This window comes from Podarcis tiliguerta, assembly GCF_965153285.1.
Source record: "Podarcis tiliguerta genome assembly, chromosome: 1".
Classification (NCBI taxonomy): Eukaryota; Metazoa; Chordata; class Lepidosauria; order Squamata; family Lacertidae; genus Podarcis; species Podarcis tiliguerta.
In genome coordinates, this window is record NC_139534.1 from 22,059,237 (window position 1) to 22,082,612 (window position 23,376).

A 23,376-nucleotide genomic window follows, 5' to 3' on the forward strand; every position below is an offset into this window, starting at 1 on the left:
TTAAAAGACAGTATGACACCAAATATCATTTCCTTACCTGTTCTCTCTTTCTATTGAGCCTGAACTAGGGCTGGGTAATAATAATAATAATAATAATAATAATAATAATAATAATAATTTATTTATACCCTGCCCATCTGGGCGGCTCACCACAGAATATTAAAAACATGATAAAACATCAAACATTAAAAACTTCCCTAAACAGGGCTGTCTTCAGATGCCGTCTAAAAGTCAGATAGTTGTTTATTTCCTTGACATCTGATGGGAGGGTGTTCCACAGGGTGGACGACACTACCGAGAAGACTGGTTCCCTGTAGCTTCACTTCTTGCAGTGAAGGAACCGCCGGAAGGCCCTTGGAGCTGGACCTCAGTGTCCGGGCTGAATGATCGGAGTGGAGATGGTCCTCCCCCCCCCCCAATTGTGGCCTTCGCACACTGCACAAGCACTGGTTTTCCTGTCAACATTCCCAAATAAAATGGCAGCAATACTCCCAGGAAGTCTAAATCAGTCTCTAAATAATTCTGCGCTGCGGTGTTCAACGGCATAAGCTTACAGGTGTTGTTAACAATGGCTTTCTGCAAACATACAGCTGATTTCAATGGTCTTCAGCAATGCCAGGGTTCCCCCCCCCCCACATGCTGGCCCCTATCTAGCATGGCATGGTGAGAAACTGCTTGTAGCAGGCAGAGGTTGCATACATGGCGACACAGTTCCCCTCTGCCTTGGAAGACTGATGTGTCACGGCTTCACTGTGAAGGGGCTACATCAGAAGTGGGGAACCTGTGTATCACCCTTCAGATGTTGCTAGATGACAACTCTAACCATCCCTGACCATCGGCTGTGCTGGATTGTACCGTCTGGAACTGAAGGCAAACAACCTCAGGAGGGCCCCAAGTTACTTAAAAGGTAAAGGGACCCCTGACCATTAGGTCCAGTCGTGGCCGACTCTGGGGTTGCGGCACTCATCTCGCTTTATTGGCCGAGGGAGCCGGCGTACAGCTTCTGGGTCATGTGGCGAACCAGAGCAGCGCACGGAAACGCCGTTTACCTTCCCGCTGGAGCGGTACCTATTTATCTACTTGCACTCTGACATGCTTTGGAAGTGCTAGGTTGGCAGGAGCAGGGACCGAACAACAGGAGCTCACCCCGTCGCGGGGATTCGAACTGCCGACCTTCTGATCGGCAAGTCCTAGGCTCTGTGGTTTAACCCAAAGCGCCACCCACTTGGTTACTCCCAATTACAGTGGTATCTCGGGCTACATACGCTTCAGGTTACAGACATTTCAGGTTACAAACTCCGCTAACCCAGAAATAGTACCTTGGGTTAAGAACTTTGCTTCAGGATGAGAACAGAAATCGTGCTCCGGCGGCGTGGCGGCAGCAGGAGGCCCCATTAGCTAAAGTGGTGCTTCAGGTTAAGAACAGTTTCAGGTTAAGAACGGACCTCCGGAACGAATTAAGTACATAACCAGAGGTACCACTGTACATTCAACAGGAGGCCTGTGACTGCACAAGCCATCTCCACAAATCTGCATGACATCTGCAGGTGCAAGTTGTTCTACCTGTATCTCAGTAGGATTTGGTGCACATCTTTGTGCATGGAGGGCAGAGCTTTGGACCTGCCCTTTCAGCTGCTCACCCTCCACCACATAGCAGACTCTTCTGCACATATACCCAGGAAAAAGGAGGCTTTTTTCTGCACACCTAAGGCAATTGACAGGAGACAGGACAGGGCTCTCTGTAGCTGCCCGACGCTGCACCTAGCAACTCCTATGCCAGCCATGGGGAGGTGGGAGTTCTATCACAAGGACTCCTCTTTCAGGGTGCCTCATTGGACAGGGCTGAAACTGTGACAACCTTATTTGTTATGCCTGCCAGCACATTGAGGCAGCAACTAACTCACAAACCTTGCAATGGCGGTTGTTGAGAAAAGAAATTGCTATAGCTGGGCTTCAGATACAGAAGTGGCTGCATGGCAAAAGGAACTGCAACAAATCCCCAGCACTGCATATGTCAAAAAGAGGTACGTTAAAAAGGGTGAGTCGTGCTACAAAGGATCTAGACCAGGGGTCAGCAAACCTTTTCAGCAGGGGGCCGGTCCACTGTCCCTCAGACCTTGTGGGGGGCCAGACTATATTTGTTTGGGGGGGGGGAATGAATTCCTATGCCCCCCAAATAACCCAGAGATGCATTTTAAATAAAAGGTCACATTCTACTCATATAAAAACATGCTGATTCCCGGACCGTCCGCGGGCCGGATTTAGAAGGCGATTGGGCCGGATCCGGCCCCCGGGCCTTAGTTTGCCTACCCATGATCTAGATCTGTGACTGCTGCTGTTCTGATCTTTGCATGTGCACACACAGAGAGAGTCAGATTTTCTGCAGTCTTCCCACCTCTGTGAAAGCACAAGAGGGCAATTATTTGTTGACCTACGACAAATCAAATGCACTGTAAAATCAGAGAACTGTAGAGATCCCAGGGATCATCTAGTCCAACCCCAGAAATTTCAATTTGCAGAAATTTCAAGAAGATCATAAATGACAGACAGCCATCCAACCTCTGCTTAAAAACCTCCAAGGAAGGAGAGCCCACAGCCTCCCAAGGGAGACCGTTCCGCTGTCTAACAGCTCTTACTGTCAGAAAGTTCTTCCTGATGTTCAGTCGCAATCTTCTTTCTTGTAACATGGACCCATTGGTTTGGGGCCTACCCTCCGGAGCAAGAGAAAACAACCTTGTTCCATCTTCCATGTGACAGCCCTTTCAATATTTTAAAATGGCTATCACATCTCCTCTCAGTAACACCTTAGAGGCCAACTAAATTTGTTATTGGAATGAGCTTTTGTGTGCATGCAGTGCTGGTATCTGAAGAATTGTGCATGCACACGAAAGCTCATACCAATAACAAACTTAGTTGGTCTCTAAGGTGCTACTGGAAGGGTTTTTTTGTTTGTTTCGACTATTTTTTGTTTGTTTCGACTACGGCAGACCAACACGGCTACCTACCTGTAACTAAATCTCCTCTCAGTCTTCTCTCTACTAGGCTAAATATACCCAATTCCCTCAACTGTTCCTCATAAGGTTTGGTTTCCAGATCCTTGGTCATCTTGGTTGCCCTCCTCTGCACACATGTCAGCTTGTCAATATCTTTAAATTGCGGTGTCCAGAACCGGACACAGTACTCCAAGTATGGCCTGACCAAGGCAGAATACAGTGGGACTATTACCGGTACTTCCCTTGACCCAGACACTATACTTCTATTGATGCAGCCTAGAATGGCATTTGCTTTTTTTGATGCTGCACCATTCTTACATGTTAAGCTTGTTAAGACTCCTAGATCCTTTCCACATGTACTACTGGCAATCCAGATGTTCCCCACCTTATATTTGTGCAGCTGGTTCTTGCTGGCTAAGTGAAGAACCTTACATTTGTCCCTACTGAAATTCATTTTGTTTGTTTGGGCACAGTTCTCCAACCTGTTAAGGTCAACTTGAGTCCCTATTCTGTATTCTGTAGCAATGGCTCCCCTTCCCAGATTGGCGTGATCTGCAAATTTGGCTAGCTTCCCTACAATACCTTCATACAAGTTGTTTATAAAGATATTGAATACCAGTGGGCCCAAGGCAGAATCCTGCGGCCTCCCACTTGTCCCTTTTCCCAGGATGACAAGGAACCATTAGTGAGCACTCTTTGGGTTCAGCCAGTCAACTAGCTGCAAATCCACCTAACAGTTACCTCATCCAGTACACATTTTACCAGCTTCTCCAAAAGAATATCATTGGGGACTTTGTCAAAAAACCTTATGGAAATCAAGATATATTACATCCACAGCATTCCCCTGATCCACCAAGCTTGTAATATTTATCAAAAAAGAAATATGATTCATCTGGCATGACTTGTTTTCAAGAAATCCACGTAAAAAGAGTGCAAACAGAAATGGCAGTTTCAGAGCCTTTGCCCAGCGTGGCATGTTTAAAGTATGGTACTGAAATCCTGGGCACAGCGCCTTCTCCTCCTCTCCAAAATGCAATGGGGAGGCAGCCAGATGAGAGAGGGAGGTGCTTAAAGCTCCTGAATAGATTGTACAGTCATTAATGACCACCCGATCCTAAGGAATCTGACTCAACCCCCCCACTGATTTCATCAGGACCTTCCTCTAAGGTGCTTCAGTTTGGAAGGTTTCATATTCCATGGTTCTGCAAACTAAAAAAACTTGTCTGGAATCCCATTTGGATAGGAAGTGTTAGGGAGAAGTGTTTTGCTGTAGAAAAACAGCTGACGGGAGCAAAGGTTAAGTGCTCCCTCCCTCTCTTGTGATTTCGTGCCCTCCTAGCATCATCAAAAGTGGTGCCTGGGCTGACCCTGAAATACAGACATTTGGCTGGAAAAAAGTATACAGAGAGCCATATGAGTTTTCCACACGGCGTAGACTAGAGCCTTCAGGAAGAAAGCCGCCCTCTGCATAATTTGTCCCATGTGTTACATTCACCACCAGAACATTTAACAACATGGTATGGCAACTACACTTTGGATAAATATTACAGTTTCAGGAATTTGGCTAAATTTACATGATTTGCCCCCCCTTAAGTGTTTGAGAGAGAGAGAAATCACCTGTATGATGAATCTGCTTTGACCAGTTAAGGGAGATTTTTTTAATGTGAAGCTGTATCCTCAGCTAACCTTTCAGCTGTTGCAGTCTATTGGTTGGAGGGAGATCATGCAAATGTCAGCATTCAAGCTTGTGCGCAATACAGACAAAGGGAAGGAGAGGAGCTGAGTTTTGACTTTAGCATATCTTCACGGGAATTAGGAAATAAGGGGGCAGGGGGGAAGTGAGGGAATAAGCAACATACCTTTCATCTCTCTTTTTAAAAGGAGAACGCTGTAAGTCCCAGCCCCCCACCATATGGATTCAAAAACTAAGGCCATTGTTTAGCAATGACTGCCAATGAAAGATACCTTTTAAAGACATATTTTAAAGTTAAGTTCTTAACTTTTAAAATAATAAAACCATTTGCATTGTGTGTGGTATTTTTTTAAAAAAGTCAAATACAGTGGACCTTCTAGTTATGTACCGCTCTGGATACGTAACTTTTGGGTTACGAATGTGGCAAACCAGGAAGTGTATACTTCCAGGTTTCACTGCGCATGCATGAGCAGAAGCACTCTGTGTGCCACACACATGCGCAGAAGCGCTCAATTGCGCCGCGTGCACAGAAGCAGGATTTCTGCCTACGGGCTTTTCAGGTTGCGGATGGACCCCCGGAATGAATTCACTGTATTTTTCGCTCTATAAGACGCACCCGGCCATAAGACGCACCTAGTTTTAGAGGACAAGAAACAAGAAAAAAAAATTCTCTCCCTCCGTTTCTCCTCCCGCTTTGCTGAAGGGGCGCTGCGCAGCTTTCCCTCTCTGCGTAGCGCCTCTTCAGCAATGAAGAGGCGCTGCGCAGAAGGAAAGCTACGGAGTGCCTCTCCAGCTAAGTGAAGTCAGAACAGCAAGAGGGATTGCTGCGCAGCGAAAGCAGCAATCCCTCTTGCTGTTCTGGTTTCTGGGATAGCCATGCCAAGCCTCTTCAGGGCAGGGGGAGCGTTCCTCCCATTGCCCTGAAGAGGCTTCGTGCGACTATCCCTGAAGCCAAGAGAGCCAGTTCTCCTGGCTTCAGGGATAGCTGCGCAGCCTGCATTTGCTCCATAAGACGCACACACATTTCCCCTTACTTTTTAGGAGGGGAAAAGTGCGTCTTATAGAGCGAAAAATACGGTAATTCATATCCGGAGGGTCCACTGTACCCCGAACAACTTGTGAGTCAAATGTTTTCGCTTCTGAATGCCAGAAACCCAAGAGTGTTCCAGTTTGTGAACATTCTTTGGAACCCGAACGACCAACAGGGCTTCTGACTGGCTGCAGGAGCTTCCTGCAGCCAATCGGAAGCCGCGCTTTGGTTTCCGAACGTTTTGGAAGTCCAAACTGCTGCACAAGGGGGATAATTTTTGTCAGGCTTACAGAAGTGGAGGGAAGGGGTAAACAAGCCCTTGCTATGACCCCGATGAAAAATTTCTCCCCTCTCCATTGCCTTGCACATATCATTATACTTATAAAATCCTTGTATGTGGTTGTTAACCCCATGATTAACATAATGTCTACTTCAGCCCTTAAAGGTCACCAAGTAGCAAGCAAGCGTCCCCACCCACAAACCACACCAATCTGAATACATAACCAACTAACAACTTTTGTGTAGGTGCTCTGCACATGCCAACTCATTGAATTCCCAAAGATACTTCTTCACGTTTTCTCAGCAATCGGGGTTTAACAGAAGCAAATTTGCCTTTTTTTTAAAAAAAAAATAATATTTATTAAAGGTTTTATAGTTACAGAAAAAGAAAAGTAAGAAAGAAAGAAAAAAGACAGTAAAAAATTAAGAAACAATACATCAAAAATAAAAGGAAAAAACAATACATCGAGACAACAAGAAAAAACAAAAACATTTAAAAACACATCCATTTTCCATATCTTTATCTTTCATTGACTTATTTCCTCAACCTCCTCCCACCTCCCATTTTTGTATTCCAGTTAATAATTAAATCAGCAAATCCTTTCCGTCTTTCACTGCTTTCTATCGTTTAGTTGTCTTAATTTATTTTAACCTTATCTTCCCATCAAAATCTTAAAATTTATCTATACTTAAATCCTTATCATATTTCTACTAAAGTCATATAATTTCATTCCACCATTTCCCAACATTCCTTAATTATGCTATATTACTCTGAATAAAATTTGAATGACGCCTGTCACACGTGCCACTGTGGTGCTTTAACTACATCAAATCATGCTGATTATAGTAAGACAAGATACATATTTTTAAAGTAATCCTAGGCGAAGAGAACGCTCTCTCTCCCGATTTCCACAGCGCACAGGTAGCAGAGGCCCAACTCCTCCCTCCCTCATCATGACGCAATGGGATTCCCCACCCCCTATCGCTAACTGCGGTACCATGCACTGGAAAGAGGTGTTTCCACTGAGTTTGTGGCTGTGGAAGGAAGTGTCAAACCACTCCTTCCTGGTGAGCAAACTTTTTGAGTTCTCCAGAACTCTCCCTTTTGCTTAACATTCAACCTGAAGATGAGTTCTGTAGGACTTAAAACACTACTTAGTACAACCCCCCCACCCCACCCCAGATTTTAGGCATAGCTGTCAACCGTCCCTTTTTTTGCGGGAAATTCCCTTATTCCAGCGCCGTTTCCCGCTGCTTCCCACTGCTATCCCGGATTGTTAGATATCCCGTAAACTGTCCCCAGGACAGGTGAGGCTGCTGATCCCTTATTTTCGAGGCTGCTAATCCCTTACTTGTGGAGTCTCCTTCTTTGGAGGTCTTTAAGCAGAGGCTTGACAACCATATGTCAGGAGTGCTCTGATGGTGTTTCCTGCTTGGCAGGGGGTTGGACTCGATGGCCCTTGTGGTCTCTTCCAACTCTATGATTCTATGATTCTATGAAATCTGAAAGTTGACCGCTATGATTTTAGGTGGTCCAAAGAAAGATACTGTGGCTTTTGAATTTCATCTCGTGGAACAAATACGCAATCTCTGGCTGAGCACTGAAATATTTCAGATTGTTCTCCTGTTCTCACCATATGTGCCTTTATTCTAGTTCCAGCTCAGGGAGAGAAAAAAGGTGAGTCTTATCAATCAGCAGGGTTTTTTGGGTGGGTAGAGGGGAGACACCGGTTTAATACCTTGCAAAATAAGCAGAAAAGTTTTAATGAAAGCAATTCAACTTGCTTCCTGTTTAGCTTAAGCACCTGCGAAAACCACAAAGCGCAGTATAAAAGGGCCTCTTCTGCTCCCTGTTAAATTTTATTTCAATGCTGCAATGCTGCCAGTAGGGATAAATATTTTGGCTGCACCGGGCAAGAATGAATTTGTTTTAAGCTTACTTACTTTTCTATTTAGTTTCTGCCATTAATAAACGGAAAACTGCATTTGCAGAGATTGCGGAGTGGGAATCTTCCTTGCCAGAATAAAACTGGAATCCCAGAACTCAGAGCCTCCTGCCCATACATCTGTGCATAATTTAAATATTCTGTTTCAGATCCTACTTCGTCCGAATCAGTCACCTCCAACTTGGTGCCCTTCATATGTCTTGCCATATAACCTCCACCTGGCTGGGACTGAGATTGGCATTCTAGTCCAAAACATCTGGAACACACAAGGTTTGGGGAGGTCTGGACAGTAATCCTAAACCAGATGATAACAATCAGCAATTTCTGTTTTGAGCATGTTTAGGGTTACGAATACCCACTCAAAAGAGTATTAGTCAACTGACATTTCCAAACTACTTGGAACTTTGGAGGTGAAAGAAACCTTACAAAACATTTACTTAGGAAATATACCAAAGGAAACAAAATTTCCCTGGCTATCAGCCTGGGGGAGAAAACAAACAGGCAACGCATATGCACAAACGCAGCCGAAAATGGGCCAAGCATTTAATGATATTTTTCTATTGTCTGACCCCATACAGAAGCTTCTTTTAGAAGGGGCCAAACACAGAACTTCATAGCCTAACAAAACTGCAGGCTTCTAATGGATCGGCTAAAAAAAAAAAAGGGGGGGGGAGCCAAGACACTTACTTAATTTGCACACTAAACAAATTCACTTAAACATCTGGCCCAAGGCTGCCTGGCAGGTCCCAAATGCATCTTTGAAAAATCTGGGCAGCAGTTACCTTTTCTGAGAAATAAAGCACACGCACTAATTTGTTCGAGAGACTTTGATCACGCCAAGACACCTGCAACTGTACAGCGGTACCTCGGGTTAAGTACTTAATTCATTCTGGAGGTCCGTTCTTAACCTGAAACTGTTCTTAACCTGAAGCACCACTTTAGCGGATCTCTGCTTTGGGGGAGCAACTCAATGGGGTAGATAGAAGGTTTCATGTTCCTTGCACAGCAGCTTCTTGCAAAGGCATTCCACAAACCCAACCCTTCAGCTGTGCTGAAGCTCCAAAGAACTACAGTGGTACCTCTGGTTACATACGCTTCAGGTTACAGACTCCGTTAACCCAGAAATAGTACCTCAGGTTAAGAACTTTGCTTCAGGATGAGAACAGAAATCGGGCTCCGGTGGCGCGGCACCAACAGGAGGCCCCATTAGCTAAAGTGGTGCTTCAGGTTAAGAACAGTTTCAGGTTAAGAACGGACCTCCGGAATGAATTAAGTACTTAACCCGAGGTACCACTGTAATACACAGATTTTAACATCTCTAAGCAGCAAAGTCTGGCAGATGTTGGACATCTGCCAAGGCATGGAGCCCACTGCCAGAACCACTTAAACTGTTACTTTACATTTTACACTTCTATAACTAAAGTTATGCACTTTATTTAACGCTCAATTAGCTTCATAATAACATTCCTATTAATTATTTTTTGTTGCAAACCGAAAGGGCAGAAAAGCATGACCAAAACACACACACACACACACACACACACACACACACACAACTACTCCCTCTGAACACAAAACACCCACCAGCCACTCCCAGGGACAAGACTTGAATTCAGACAGATGCGGAAAGGTGGGTATTAGGGCAAGGGCAGCTGTGCAGGGCACCCACAGGCGCCAACAGGAAAACATACTAGTGGGTCGAATGAGCTCTGGTGGCATGCAGGGCTATGCAGGAAAAACAGAACACCAAGGGCTTTCAGAAAGGTGCAACTAATGGGAGCACTTTATTAACCCCAATTCGCTTTAATTACAATTCCACCTAAGCTCCGGGACAGGAGCCTATTGAAACAAAACAGCGTGGTAGCTTAAATAACCGGATAAATTTTATATATATAAAAAACCTCGGTTGAACTGCCACACAATCCGAAGTCAGGGAAACAGCTTTAAAGAAAACGCACACTGCCCACTTTTCAAACTGCTTTTCTCGTGCATCTATAGCACAAGAAATAACACAAGAAACCCAGCTGATCAGATGAAAGGTCGATCTAGCTCAGTGTCCCTGTTTTCCCAGAAGGATCTTCCAGTTGCATCCAGAAAGCCCTCTGCTGTTACGTGCAGCACTTGAAATTCACCAGGTGCCAGTCGCATTTTTGTACCTGGCTTTCGGCCTCTTGCGACCAAGCGAAGGTGCTCAGGTGGCAAGGGATGACGCCTGACGTCTCTGCCATCTGGAGGTGCCATGCCTGGAGATCATTGGGTCTTGATCGTTTTCACACAGTGGCAACACATCCTGTAGAATTCTATCCATGAGATTCTATCTGCACAATCAGAATGAATTTCAGGAACCCAAAAGTGGTATTGAAAAATACGACTTTTGAGCCGCCTAGCCCAAAAATGGCAACTAGGCATTCTGTTTTGGGGACTGTAACCCTGGTTTAAGGAGCCATATGATGCCTGGCTTACATATGGGAGTTTCTAACACTGGTTACATGGTAAAGGTAAAGGGTAAAGGGACCCCTGACCATTAGGTCCAGTTGTGACCGACTCTGGGGTTGCGGCGCTCATCTCGCTTTATTGGCTGAGGGAGCCGGCGTACAGCTTCCGGGTCATGACCAGCATGACCAAGCCGCTTCTGGCGAACCAGAGCAGCGCACGGAAACGCCGTTTACCTTCCCGCCAGAGTGGTACCTATTTATCTACTTGCACTTGACGTGCTTTCAAACTGCTAGGTGGGCAGGAGCAGGGACCGAGCAATGGGAAATCACCCCGTCGCGGGGATTCGAACCGCCGACCTTCTAATCTGCAAGTCCTAGGCTCTGTGGTTTAACCCACAGCGCCACCCGCATCCTGGTTACATGGTAGACTGCCCTTGAAGCTGGACGTTTCATATTAGCCAGTGATAGGCCTCCTCTCCTAGGGAATATGCTTTGAACCTATTTCTAAGCAGGAGGCCTTTGCCACAGCTTCTGGGAGCGAATTCCAAAAATAAAAAAAAATGCATGCTGTACCTCTTGCAACAGCTGCAGAGCGCAGGAGGATCTGAGCAGGAAGAAGCACAGTGCAGAAGAAAGGTTCTGGTCTGAAAGCAGAAGGCAGATGGGCTGCTAAGTCCTAGCTTGGAACAGGTGTGTGTTGGCTGCACGTCCTTTTTATTGCACTTGTACAAAAATAAGAACCCAATAGCACATCCTATTATCAAGCATCAGATGTCCTCCAAGCACCCTGAGGTTGGTTAGGCTGGCAAATAACAATGAGCTCAAGGTCACGCCGTCGGCTTCATGGCTGAGCAAATCCAATACGCCACATGCTACACCTCAGTGGCTCCCAAGGCTTGTGATCAACAGCCTTAGATGGATGCATGAGAACCATCGAACCGCTGGTGAGGCTTCTCAAGCCAGCATTGCAAAATCAACTCACCCCCCTCCCCAAACACACACACTGCCTCAGCCTCCACAGCAGCTTAGATTCATTTCCTTACCTGTTCTCTCTTTCTATTGAGCCTGAATTAGGGCTGGGTAATAATAATAATAATAATAATAATAATAATAATAATAATAATAATTTTTATTTATACCCTGCCCATCTGGGCGGCTCCCAACAGAATATTAAAAACATGATAAAACATCAAACATAAAAAACTTCCCTAAACAGGACTGCCTTCAGATGTCTTCTAAAAGTCAGGTAGTTGTTTATTTCCTTGACATCTGATGGGAGGGCGTTCCACAGGGCGGGCACCACCACCGAGAAGGCCCTCTGCCTGGTTCCCTGTAACCTCACTTCTGGCAGTGAGGGAACCGCCAGAAGGCCCTTGGAGCTGGACCTCAGTGTCCAGGCTGAAAGATGGGGGTGAAGATGTTCCTTCCGATATTTTTCAAAAATCGTGATCTATCACAGCTCAACATCGCAATATAATAATATATCATGATGTCTGAAACAAGGATGGACCTATGTAGTGATATTGGGTGGCTCCATGGTATTCCCTCCATTGTGATTTTTATTATGAAACTGATATCATGATATGGACTTCAAACTGGTTTTGGACAATATATTGATATATCGCCCAGCCCTAGCCTGAACCATTCCTTCATTCTTCCATATTTACAATAGTTGCATAGTCTTTTCTTGCTCTTCTTCCTGCTGCTCTAATTTTAATCTGGAAAATTAATTCTCCCCTCAGCCTTCTTTTTCCAAGAACTCTGGTTTATGCAGTTGCCACTTTTGTACAATCCCCTTATTGTACAATTCCCCCCCCTCCCCTCTTTGCCTCTGCCACAATGCTCTCTGACTCTTCCCACTTCCTCTTCTCTAACTTTTCTCAGTTTTTCTCATCAAGCAGCGTTATCCGTTTATAAAACACAGGCTATCATACGCTGCTCTGCTTTTGCATGCTTCAATGGTGGTGCGTTCAAAAAAGATTTCCCATTCATTTTACAGGTCCACAAAGAAGTGCTACCGGTGTGAAAGAAAACAAGGAACCTGAAGCAAAGTGAATGGCTTTGTACAGTGGAAGCTAAAGGTTTTGTACACTGACACACATAGCCTTGCAGCAGACAGGGGCCATTTTTTCCCCACAGTGTGCTTTTTGTGCACAGAGGTTTGCAATTGTGCAAATCTTCAAGCAATAATTACACTTAAAGCGGAAGATGCTATCTTTTGTTGTCCCCAGTCACTCTGGGCGGCTTCCAACAAATTTGAACACAATAAGACATCAAACACCAGAAACTTCCCTATCCAGTGGTACCTCAGGTTAAGTACTTAATTCATTCTGGAGGTCCATACTTAACCTGAAACTGTTCTTAACCTGAAGCACCACTTTAGCTAATGGGGCCTCCTGCTGCTGCCGCACCGCCGGAGCACGATTTCTGTTCTCATCCTGAAGCAAAGTGCTTAACCTGAAGCACTATTTCTGGGTTAGCAGAGTCTGTAACCTGAAGCGTATGTAACCTGAAGCGTATGTAACCCAAGGTACCACTGTAGAGGGCTGCCTTCAGAAGTCCTCTAAAAGTCAGATAGTTGTTTATTTCCTTGACATGTGATGGGAGGACATTCCACAGGGTGACCCCACCTGTATATATATATATTAACACACAGAGGTGGCTGCTGCTTCCTGTTTTGCCTACTTCATTCATAGACAAGTGAAACAGGGGAAGAGGAAGTTGCACAGCCCTGCAGCATCTGTGGGCTTGCCCCAATAGGCATGATCCGAGAAAGCCCTCTCTGGACTCAGCGAGAATGGCAAAGAAAAAGCGATTTATAGGCACTGTATATGCGATATAAACATTGTGCCACCAGATAGCGCTGTGGGTCCCGTTTTCTCTCTCTACCTGTTTTCCCTGTTTAAATTTACGTGTTTAACTGAAACCCTTGATGTGTCTAGATTCAGCCGCTGTGTACCCATATAGGCAGTAAGTGCTTGAGAAGTGCAACAGAGCAAACATAAACGTTCCCAGCAAACGAACAGTGCAGGACAGGGACGACACCCCAAAAAGGCACCCGTGCCCTGCAAATTATAACACAGTGTGGTGGGTGCTCACTCAGTATTTGCAACTCAGCCTTTTCTTACAACACCTATTTACAGGGCCTTGCTACTGTTCCTTTAGGGTCACCAGATCACCATGCTGACGGCAGTGGCAGTGGAAACCACAACTGGCAAAACATGTCAATCAGAGCCTAGCTCCTAAAAGCCAGATGTTTTGGACTACAACTCCCATCACCCCAGACCCATTGGCCATACTGGCACAGGGGTTAATGGGAATTGTAGTCAAACACCTGGAGAGCACCAGAATGGGGAAGACTGCTAAATCAAGTAATCTTCTGGATCCTTTTCTCCATGGCCCAGGGTCCTGCAAGGACTAAATCTCCTTTGACTGGCCATTTCCCTCCAGTTCCGAGAACGGACCTTCCTGTACCTCCAACACTTGTGAAATTATGCTGCGGTCAGACTTTCCCTTTTGCTTATTCTTTCTTCATTCCATCAGTTCCCCAGGTCTCCGCCTTAAAACACCGCTCACTTTTTGCCCAACTTCCTCCAGCTACCTTCAGTTTCTTGGTCTCCTTCCCTTGTACCCCGGCTTTCCTCTCCTTAAACCACACTAAGACTCTTATTCAGAGGACCTTCTCCCACTCGTCCCTTTCTCTCTCTCAATTCTCTTTTCTCAGCTGGGTTCCTCTACTGAGTTGGGTCTCTTGATTCAGCCATGTCGCCTCCAAGATTGCAACCCTCTAATTCCCTCATTCTTGTGAGACTAGTTGACAAACCTACTTCTGTAACTAAGGTCTGGGTGAGGTTCTAATCCCTTGCCAAACTGACAACTTCTCCTTCCCCCACAGAAACTGAGCTGTATAGATGTATAATCTATGAAGCCTGAATAGCTGGGGTGGTTATGAACATTCTGTGCTGCTGCTTCAGCCAATGAATGTCACAGGCTTCACCACCAGAAGCACAACACACTAAAGAAGTTTGTGTTCTTCCCTATAAATAGCATTATTGCATAGATCTTGCAGTATTTATGTGAATCCAATCATACAAAGAATCCAATCATACAAAGGTAAAGGTAAAATCCCCTGAATGGTTAAGTCCGGTCAAGGGCAACTGTGGGGTTGCAGCGCTCATCTCGCTTTCAGGCCAAGGGAGCCAGCATTTGTCCACAGACAGCTTTCTGGGTCATGTGACCAGCATGAGTAAACTGCTTCTGGTGCAATGGGACACTGGGACAGAAGCCAGAGCGCACGGAAACACTGTTTACCTTCCCACCGCAGCAATACCCATTTATCTACTTGCACTGATGTGCTTTCGAACTGCTAGGTTGGCAGGAGCTGGGACAGAGCAACGGGAGCTCACTCCATTGCGGGGATTCAAACCGCTGACCCAGGCATGTCTCACTACAGCAGGAAATGTTGATTATTTTGTTACATGTGCCTATAACTAAAGAAAAAACAAACCACAGGTTGTGGATTTTCACCATTGTGGTGACAAGGACATTTTCTTTTTAGAAGGAGGGGGTAGAAAAACACAAGTCAACCTCTGCATTGTCAAGAATCAGCATATTATAAAACATTCTGAACCCAAATATTATTTTGCACAGTTAGGGACAGACCAGAGGACAACGTCTTGGGAGTCACTGATCCAGTTTTTTGGTTGGTGCTCTTTCCCCCATGTCCTTTCTGGGTCTCAAAGTGGGACATGCATTTCCCTTCCCCCAACCATGTTGTCCTCACAACTACCCGGTGAGGCAATTTTTGGCTCATTTTTAAACTTGGGTGCCCCTCCCCCACCCAGTCCTAGTCTGAGCTCTACCCTGAATTTTCAGAAGAATATGCAAGTTATTCACAGAGAAGGACAGAGGCCACAGAACCACCCAACTGGTTCTGTGACTTTAAATGCACTTTTGGACTTGTTTTTCCTCCAAAAGCAACCACCCTCCCCCACCCAGCCGTCCGCTGGAAGACAGCAATTGAAACTGATGGAAGTTTCAAAAACAGCTTGTGATACGGCCTGGGGAGGAAGGAGGTCCAGAGGAGGGGGGGAAAGAATATCTGATCCTACCAGTTAGGCCCCTTACACCAAGCCCAGCAATTCTCTGGATGCTGGGAAGATTTTCTTCTTACTCTTGGAGCAAAAAGGGTTTAAGTGAGACACGTTTCAGACAGAGACAAAGAAGAAAGCAAAATCAGATCGATGCCCAGGGACTGAAGAAGCAAAAGGAGGCGCACTCTGGCTTCTGCCACTGGCCAGAGCACCAAGGAGCACTGAGAGTCTTAATCTCAGAGTTGTGGGTTCAAGTCCCACACTGGGCGAAAGAGTTATGCATTGCAGGGGGTTGGGTTCGATGACCTTTGTGGTCCCTTCCAACTCTACAAATTCTATGATTTTTGTCTGCATCCAAGGAAGAACACCATGACAAAGGGGAGACCAACCTGGCTCCATTCACCAGCCCCTGGAGGAGCTGCAATGCTTGCTTTCCTCTTCTTCGCTCATTTTGCATTGCATCTAATTATACCGCTAGCTCACAAGCAGGCCCTTGTGCTCTCTTTTAATATACGTGCAGGGCTTAGAAATTTTTTAAGGCACTGTAAGTATTGAAATCAGTAATAGCATTTCAGAGCTAGCAAACTCCACTAAAGGAGCAGCCACATCTGCAGCACAATCCTAGGCATGCTTACACAAAAGCACATGTAATTTAATTCCCACTAAATTCAAGGGGCCTTACTCCAAAGGAGGCACGATTGGACAATAGCTGTGTATAGGATTGCAGCCTTAAGTCTTTTGCATTAGCCAATTACAATAACAGTTCAAGGTTCTCCCCCCGCCCCCAGCTGTGTGTGTGTGTGTGTGTGTGTTTCTCAACCTGTCGGTCCCCAGACGTTGTTGAACTACAACTCCCATCACCCCTAGCTAGCAAGGCCAGAGCTCAGGGATGATGGGAGTTGTAGTCCAACATCTGGGGACCCACAGGTTGAGAACTGCTGGTGCCACAACAACAAAACACGCTTTCATTACTGAAAATAAAATCCTCATCTTCTCACAGACAGGTAAGTTCACCAGCACACACACACACACACACACACAAACTGAACCACCAACCTGAATGTTAATTCTTCCCTGTTATATGCATCTTTTGGGCGACCTTGCAAGTCAGAAGCTCAGTGCTGTCCTAGCGAAAGTCTCATGCTACAATCGTCCTACCCCAACCACGACAACCTTAAACACACACATAACATTCATATTCGAAAAGAATAGAAAACTTGCTGCAAAAAGAAAAACACAGACCTGCACTGTCTTCAGCAGTAGGAGGGCTGTCACGTCTGAAGCTCACCTCAGCTTTCAGCTGAGTTTCCTGTCACATAGCCACATGACACCACACTTCCCCACGCTGCCTCTTGCTAAAAAAAACCTTGCTCCATCTACTTCGTTTCGACTCGGAGAATATTTATACCTCACGTTATTAAGCATCCCATTTGTTTGCATAATTCCGCTATCTTTTGTTTGTTCCGCTCAGAGCGCTCTAAAACTTAAAAGGGTAAATGCAAGGGGACAATTAGGAGTGTTACAGGAATGGCCCTCCGGTCAGTTCAAGGCCATATTAAAGCTTGCACTGTGTGCATGCATTGAAATCTTTTGTGGTGCCACACTGCTGACTCATTTAAACCATGCTCTGTCTGTGGCCTGCTGCTGGCAGAGGGGACAGGACCACACAAATGTGAACGAGCACACACACACACAAACATTTCATTCCTCCCATTAACTCCATCCTGTCGCGGAAGCTTTTCTACAGCAGAGTATTTTTTCCCCTCTCTCTCCCTTTCACTAGATCAGTGTTTCCCAAACTTGGGTCTCCAGCTGCTTTGGGACTACAACTCCCATCATCCCTAGCCAGCAAGACCAATGGCAAGTGATGATGGGAATTGTAGTCCCCAAAAAACATCTGCAGACCCAAGTTTGAGAAACAATTGCACTAGACAGTTAAAAATTGCTTATAGGTACGAATGTAGCTACCGAGCCACTGTATTGCGATCAGGGAACATGGACTGTGGTGTGAGCCACAGGAAGTTTTGAAAGAAACTCATGCAATAGGAAGAATCAGCAAAAGTTTCAAAACAGGGTCACCTTCTGCCACAAAAAAATCCTTCCCTTTGGCTTATTGAGCACAAAAGTCCAACCCAGCGTCGACTATTTAAAAACGCAGAAAGAGCTATAGGTAGGGGTGAAGTCCAATTTACCAGTGTGGTGCTGTGGGATACAGGTGGCGCTGTGGTCTAAATCACAGAGCCTAGGGCTTGCCAATCAGAAGGTCGGTGGTTCAAATCCCCGCGACAGGGTGAGCTCCCATTGTTCATTCCCAGTTCCTGCCCACCTAGCAGTTCGGAAGCACGTCAAAGTGCAAGTAGATGAATAGGTACCACACCGGCGGGAAAGTAAACAGCATTTCTGTGCGCTGCTCTGGTTCACCAGAAGCGGCTTAGTCATGCTGGCCACATGACCTGGAAGCTGTAAGCCGGCTCCCTCGGCCTATAGAGCGAGATGAGCGCCGCAACCCCAGAGTCGTCCGCGACTGGACCTAACGGCCAGGGGTACCTTTACCTTTACAAAGGGGGATAGTGCTTTTTTGCTCAGGTTCTGTTTTTAGGTTTTCCATAGGCATCTGGTCGGCCGACGTGAGAAAAGGATGGTGGACTTGATGGGTCTGATTCAATGGGGTTTTTCTTTCCTTCTTAATTTTGGAACTGAGGCAATAAGAGTCTCTTTTATACAAACACAACGAAGGTTTTCCTTTGACTAATTCATGCAGATACAACTCCGTTAATGCCATCTTGGCAAACGTGAGCTTGGACAGGATAGAGGAAAAGTACCAAAATCCCATGGAAGATTACCACTGGAGATGCAGCAGAGTTGATAAAAAGAAAGTTAGCAGACAATGATGCAAACTGCAAGTAAAAACCACAGGAAGTAGCATGGGAGGTAGCATTTACACAGAATTTGTAATGCCGAGAGGCCCTATAGCCATTTAAAGATGGGCCAAAGGAGGAAGGTGGCACTGCTAGATTTGCATTTACAACCTCATCTCTATTCACATGCAAAACTGCATCCAGGACGAAGCAGTTTTATTCATTCCGCAAAGTACTGAGCAGCCACTGTCTCAGGCTCCTGTACTGAAATATTGCATTTATATGCATGGCAGTACTGCCATCCTACCAGGCTGAAAAGAGAGAAAAGGTGGTTTGTCCACCCCGGCCTTCGCTGACCTGGTGTGCTGCAGCTGCTTTGCGCTACAACTCCCATCAGCCTCACCTAGATGGGAGTCAGAGTCCAAAGACAGCTGCAGCACAGCAAGTTGGCAAAGGCTGATCTGTTAGTTCTGGCCCAAGCGCCTAGCCAGCACACAAACACACCAACTCTGGCTTCCTAGTTATAAAGAAAGTGGGGTCTGCTCTGTCTTAAGACAGTGTTTCCCAAACTTGGGCCTCCAGCTGGTTTTTTTTTTTGGACTACAATTCCCGGCATCACTAACCACTGGTCCTGCTAGCTAGGGATGATGGGAGTTGTAGTCCAACAACAGTTGGAGACCCAAGTTTGAGAAACGCTGTCTTAGACACAGAGCAGACCCCACAGAGCTGTTATGAGACTGAAAAAGAGCAGGAAGGAACTATGCACACCACCTTAAGCTCCTCAGAGGAACAGTAGGCTATAAATGTAAAAGAAGAAAAAGAAGAAGAGGAAGATTTTAATATTTATTCTGCAAGATCTGCCACTCCCTCCTGCACACAAATGCCACTCACCAGTTTGGGCACAGTCATATACGACTACCCCCAAGTAAAAAGAAAGAAGAAAGAAAGAAAAGCTCTGTTCACATTTAGAGAACCTTGATTCGAACTGGGTTACTTTGCCAGGGGACCCACTTCACCCAGCACCCATTTTGTGGCAAACTGTGTTACAAGGAGGCTTCCTCTTTTAAATAAATTACCGAATTTTGCGCCCCATAGGACGCACCGGCCCATAGGACACACCTAGCTTTGGGGGGGGGGAATAAAGGGGGGGAAATTATTTTTTCCCCCAGGTGCGGGCCTGGAAGAACCAGGTCGGGGAACAGCGGGAGGGCGCGCTCCGCCTCCCCGCTGTCCCCCGAGCTTGTGGGGCAGGCGATGGGGAGAAGTGCGCTGAGCCCGGGACTGCAGGCAGCTCTGCGCAACCCTCGGAGCCAGTCTCCTGAGGGTTGTGCAGAGCTTCCTAAAGCCTGGAGAGTGAGAGGGGTCGGTGTGCACCGACCCCTCTCACTCTCCAGGCTTCAGCGAAAGCCTGCATTCGCCCCATAGGATGCACACACATTTCCCCTTCATTTTTGGAGGGGAAAATGTGCGTCCTATAGGGCGAAAAATACGGTAGGTCTGGGGAAACTGTGGCCCTGCAGATGTTGCTAGCCTACAACTTCCATCATCTCTGAACCTTGGCCATTAAAATGTTGAGTCTATTGTCCTTAGGTACAGTAATGAGGACTACTAGATATACTGCCAGCCCTGGCTTAAGCTTTATATCAGGCGCTGCCTTATACTGAACCAGACCTATGGTCCACCACGTCCAGTATTCCACATACACACCCTGAACTACAGCAAAGTATCCTTTCAGCCAGAAGTGCTGGTGAACAAATCAAATCTGAGATTTTAGCCATGCAAACCATGCGTACTGGATCGTGCTTTCACACATAAACAGTGTCAGGTGGCTACTTCTTCCCGAAGCTCCCATTTGCGCATGCAGTTTAAACCTCACTGGGAAGTTGCACCCAAAAGCTGAAAATGCAAATGCTGGTTATTTATATTGGAAGCTTTCATTTCATTTCATTTTATTTGCACACAAAGCTGAAGCGATCCCTCAGTCAGCAGGAATATATATATATATATATATATATATATATATATATATATATAATGTGGTAGACCCCCTGAGTACGAAAGAACTTGAAGGGAAGTTGAAGAGTTCAGGAAGTGACTTGATGTTTGCTCATGAGACACTGTCCCCATTGTCTTTAAAACCAATCTTAATTTTGAAAGACTTGAGAGGAAAAACGCTAGCACGATTTGCTGACAGTAGCAGGCCTCTCTTCCGTCACATTCACACCACACATTGAAAGCGCTATGACGCCACTTTAAACAGCACCCCAATAATTACTGGCTGCGGGTGCTGTTGAGACCCCTATTCCCAGCACAGAGCTACAATTCCCAGACTTCCCTGTTAAACCGCCCCAGGAATTGCTCTGTGAAAGGAACAGGAGATGAATAGGTTCTGTCTTCGGATGTTAAACAAAAAGGGTGAGTCACCTGCGCTGTTCTCCACCCTCAACTTTCTGCCTGACATCCAGAGCCGCTTTGGGAGGCGGTGGCAGCAGAAGTAGTGGGGACACCCTGTCCCTACGAAGAGCCTAGAGGTGGCTGGCGCCAACTGCCTTTCATTCATTCCTCCCATCCCAGAACTGTTTCCCTCAACAGTCATTCTCCCCTTGCTGCATCTGAGGGAGAGGGAAGCCCGGAAACCCTACTCCACAGAGTCAGCTCAGAGCAGTTACCCATTTCGGCAGCTCCTCCACCTGAAAACGGTGTGCTCAGGTACAGCTAGGCATCCCAAGGCAGGGATGGCTAATCTATGACTCCTGTGGAGCTTGTTGGATTCAAGCTCCCATCAGCTTCAGACAGCATGCTGTCCGAAGACGAGGGGAGATGAGGGCAACAACCTCTGGAGGGCCACAGGTTGCCCATTCCTGATCTAAGGTCAGGGCCAGATCGCCCATGAGGTACGCTGAGGCAGCCGCCTCCCACTTCCGGAGGCTCAGATTAGTTTTCACTTCGGTGCTAAATTTGGTCCTCATACTGCTGGGGTGAGCCTGCCAATCAGAAGGTCGGCAGTTCGAATCCCTGCGACGGGGTGAGCTCCCGTTGCTCAGTTCCTGCTCCTGCCAACCTAGCAGTTCAAAAGCACGTCAAAGTGCAAGTAGATAAATAGGTACTGCTCTGGTGGGAAGGTAAACGGTGTTTCCGTGCGCTGCTCTGGTTCGCCTGAAGCGGCTTAGTCATGCTGGCCACATTACCCGGAAGCTGTACGCTGGCTCCCTCAGCCAATAAAGCGAGATGAGCGCCACAACCAGAGTCGGTCGCGACTGGACCTAATGGTCAGGGGTCCCTTATTGGGATGGTTCAAATCTGCCACCTGGTTCCTTGAAATGAGTCTGGGAACTCCGATCTCGCCCACCCAGCCCTAATACAGATCCCTAGTGCTTATTTGCTACTTGATGCTGTGCATCACCCACATTTTGGCAATGGTGAACAGAGTTTACATCTCTCCTGCACGGAGTATGAAACCAGTAGAATATGTTAAGAAGGTGTGAGCTACAGCAGCGAAGGAAAAGGTAGAGCTTTTTTCTTGGGGGATTGAAGGATACACAGTACCAGCACCTTAAAAAATAATACAGTGGTACCTCGGGTTAAGAACTTACCGTAATTCATTCTGGAGGTCCGTTCTTAACCAGAAATTGTTCTTAACCTGAGGTACCACTTTAAATAATGGGGCCTTCCGCTGCTGCCGCGCCGCCACTGCGCAATTTCTGTTCTCATCCTGAAGCAAAGTTCTTAACCCAAGGTACTATTTCTGGGTTAGCGGAGTCTGTAATCTGAAGCATCCGTAACCTGAAGCATCTGTAACCCAAGGTACCACTGTAATGTTAAAAGTGTAACAACTTCATGGTGGGTACCGGCACCGTTTTTTCTAAGAAAGAAAGAAAGAAAGAAAGAAAGAAAGAAAGAAAGAAAAGCACTGAATTCACAGGAGGTGAATTAAGAACATCATAACTTCTAAAAGGGCATGAAAAGCTTAAAGCTGAAATAGGAGACTTTTACATTGGTACAAAGCAAGCTTGGCACATCTTGCTCTATAGTCTGAAGGCTTCAAAAGGAAACTTCGTTGAAACCTGGAAAACTTCTCTCTCTGTGTGTGTGTAGAAATCTAACTTTCTGGTCACCAGTGACATGTGCTTATTTGAAACTTTGTGAAGCAGTTGCTTTAGGTATGCATTAAATACTCATACCAACGGGAGACTTTGTCCTATATCTCACATGCTCTATTTCACCCCAATAACTATCACCTACTGTTCGCTAATTTGCAGCAACCTAAGGTGCTGATAATTAACAAAAGGAAATAGAGGCAGCAGCAGCAGCAGGAGTCATCGGGGAGAGCAGTGGCAAACTAAATGCCACGTTTTGCGATGCAACATAGCATGTCAATTGTACCACAGAAGTATCTTGCTTTGGAATAAGAAAGAGAAAAAAGTAATGGGAATAAAAGAGGGAAGCGAACAAATTCAGGTGCTAGTACATAAAGTTACATCAAGCTATATAATTATGGACCTTAAGAAGGGGCAGCCCGCCCCATTTTGCCGCCTGAGGCAAAACAGGAAGGTGCTGCCAGCACCAGATTTAGGGTGGCACACTGAGCCAAGGGGGTGCAAAATTGAGACAATCCATAATTGAGAAGATCCATTTGGGTGTGCCAAATTTTGACCTCGCACAGGGCGGCTTATTACGGAAGATTACCAAAGTCCACTCAGGGTCGTCGTCCCCCCCCCCCCCGCCCGTTAAAGCTTCCCTTAACTGGCTTGTGTGGCGGTACCCACAAAGAGTTGGCGATGGTTGTGTCTGGCAAGATATTCGTGTTGACACATTAAATGATTTGTAAAACTGCAACTCAAACTATATGCTTGTTCTTCCTGTTTGTGTGGCAATTATTATTTCCGTGGTGTTTCTTCCTGTCCCATTAAGGCAGAGCGGAACCGGAAGCAGAGGCAAAGCGTTTTGGATACTTTAGCCACGTTATATAAAACATGATCGTTAGATATCTTAAGAAGTCCCCCAGCACATGCACATTGACAGTTAGGATGGCTGGAATTTCAATCAGCA

General features: G+C 46.1%; 1 protein-coding gene across 4 annotated transcripts in view; it reads right to left on the minus strand.

The window, feature by feature from the left end:
- WIPF1 (WAS/WASL interacting protein family member 1) overlaps positions 1 to 23,376 on the minus strand; it is a 60,067-nt gene that overhangs the window by 24,037 nt on the left and 12,654 nt on the right. The window contains exon 1 of one of the 4 annotated variants that reach the window (XM_083410517.1): positions 16,712 to 16,763. The exons of the other annotated variants lie outside the window; for them this stretch is intronic. The gene's annotated coding sequence lies outside the window, so the exon portion shown is untranslated. Of the gene's footprint in view, positions 1 to 16,711; positions 16,764 to 23,376 lie in introns of those variants that run through there. 4 annotated transcript variants of the gene reach the window in all.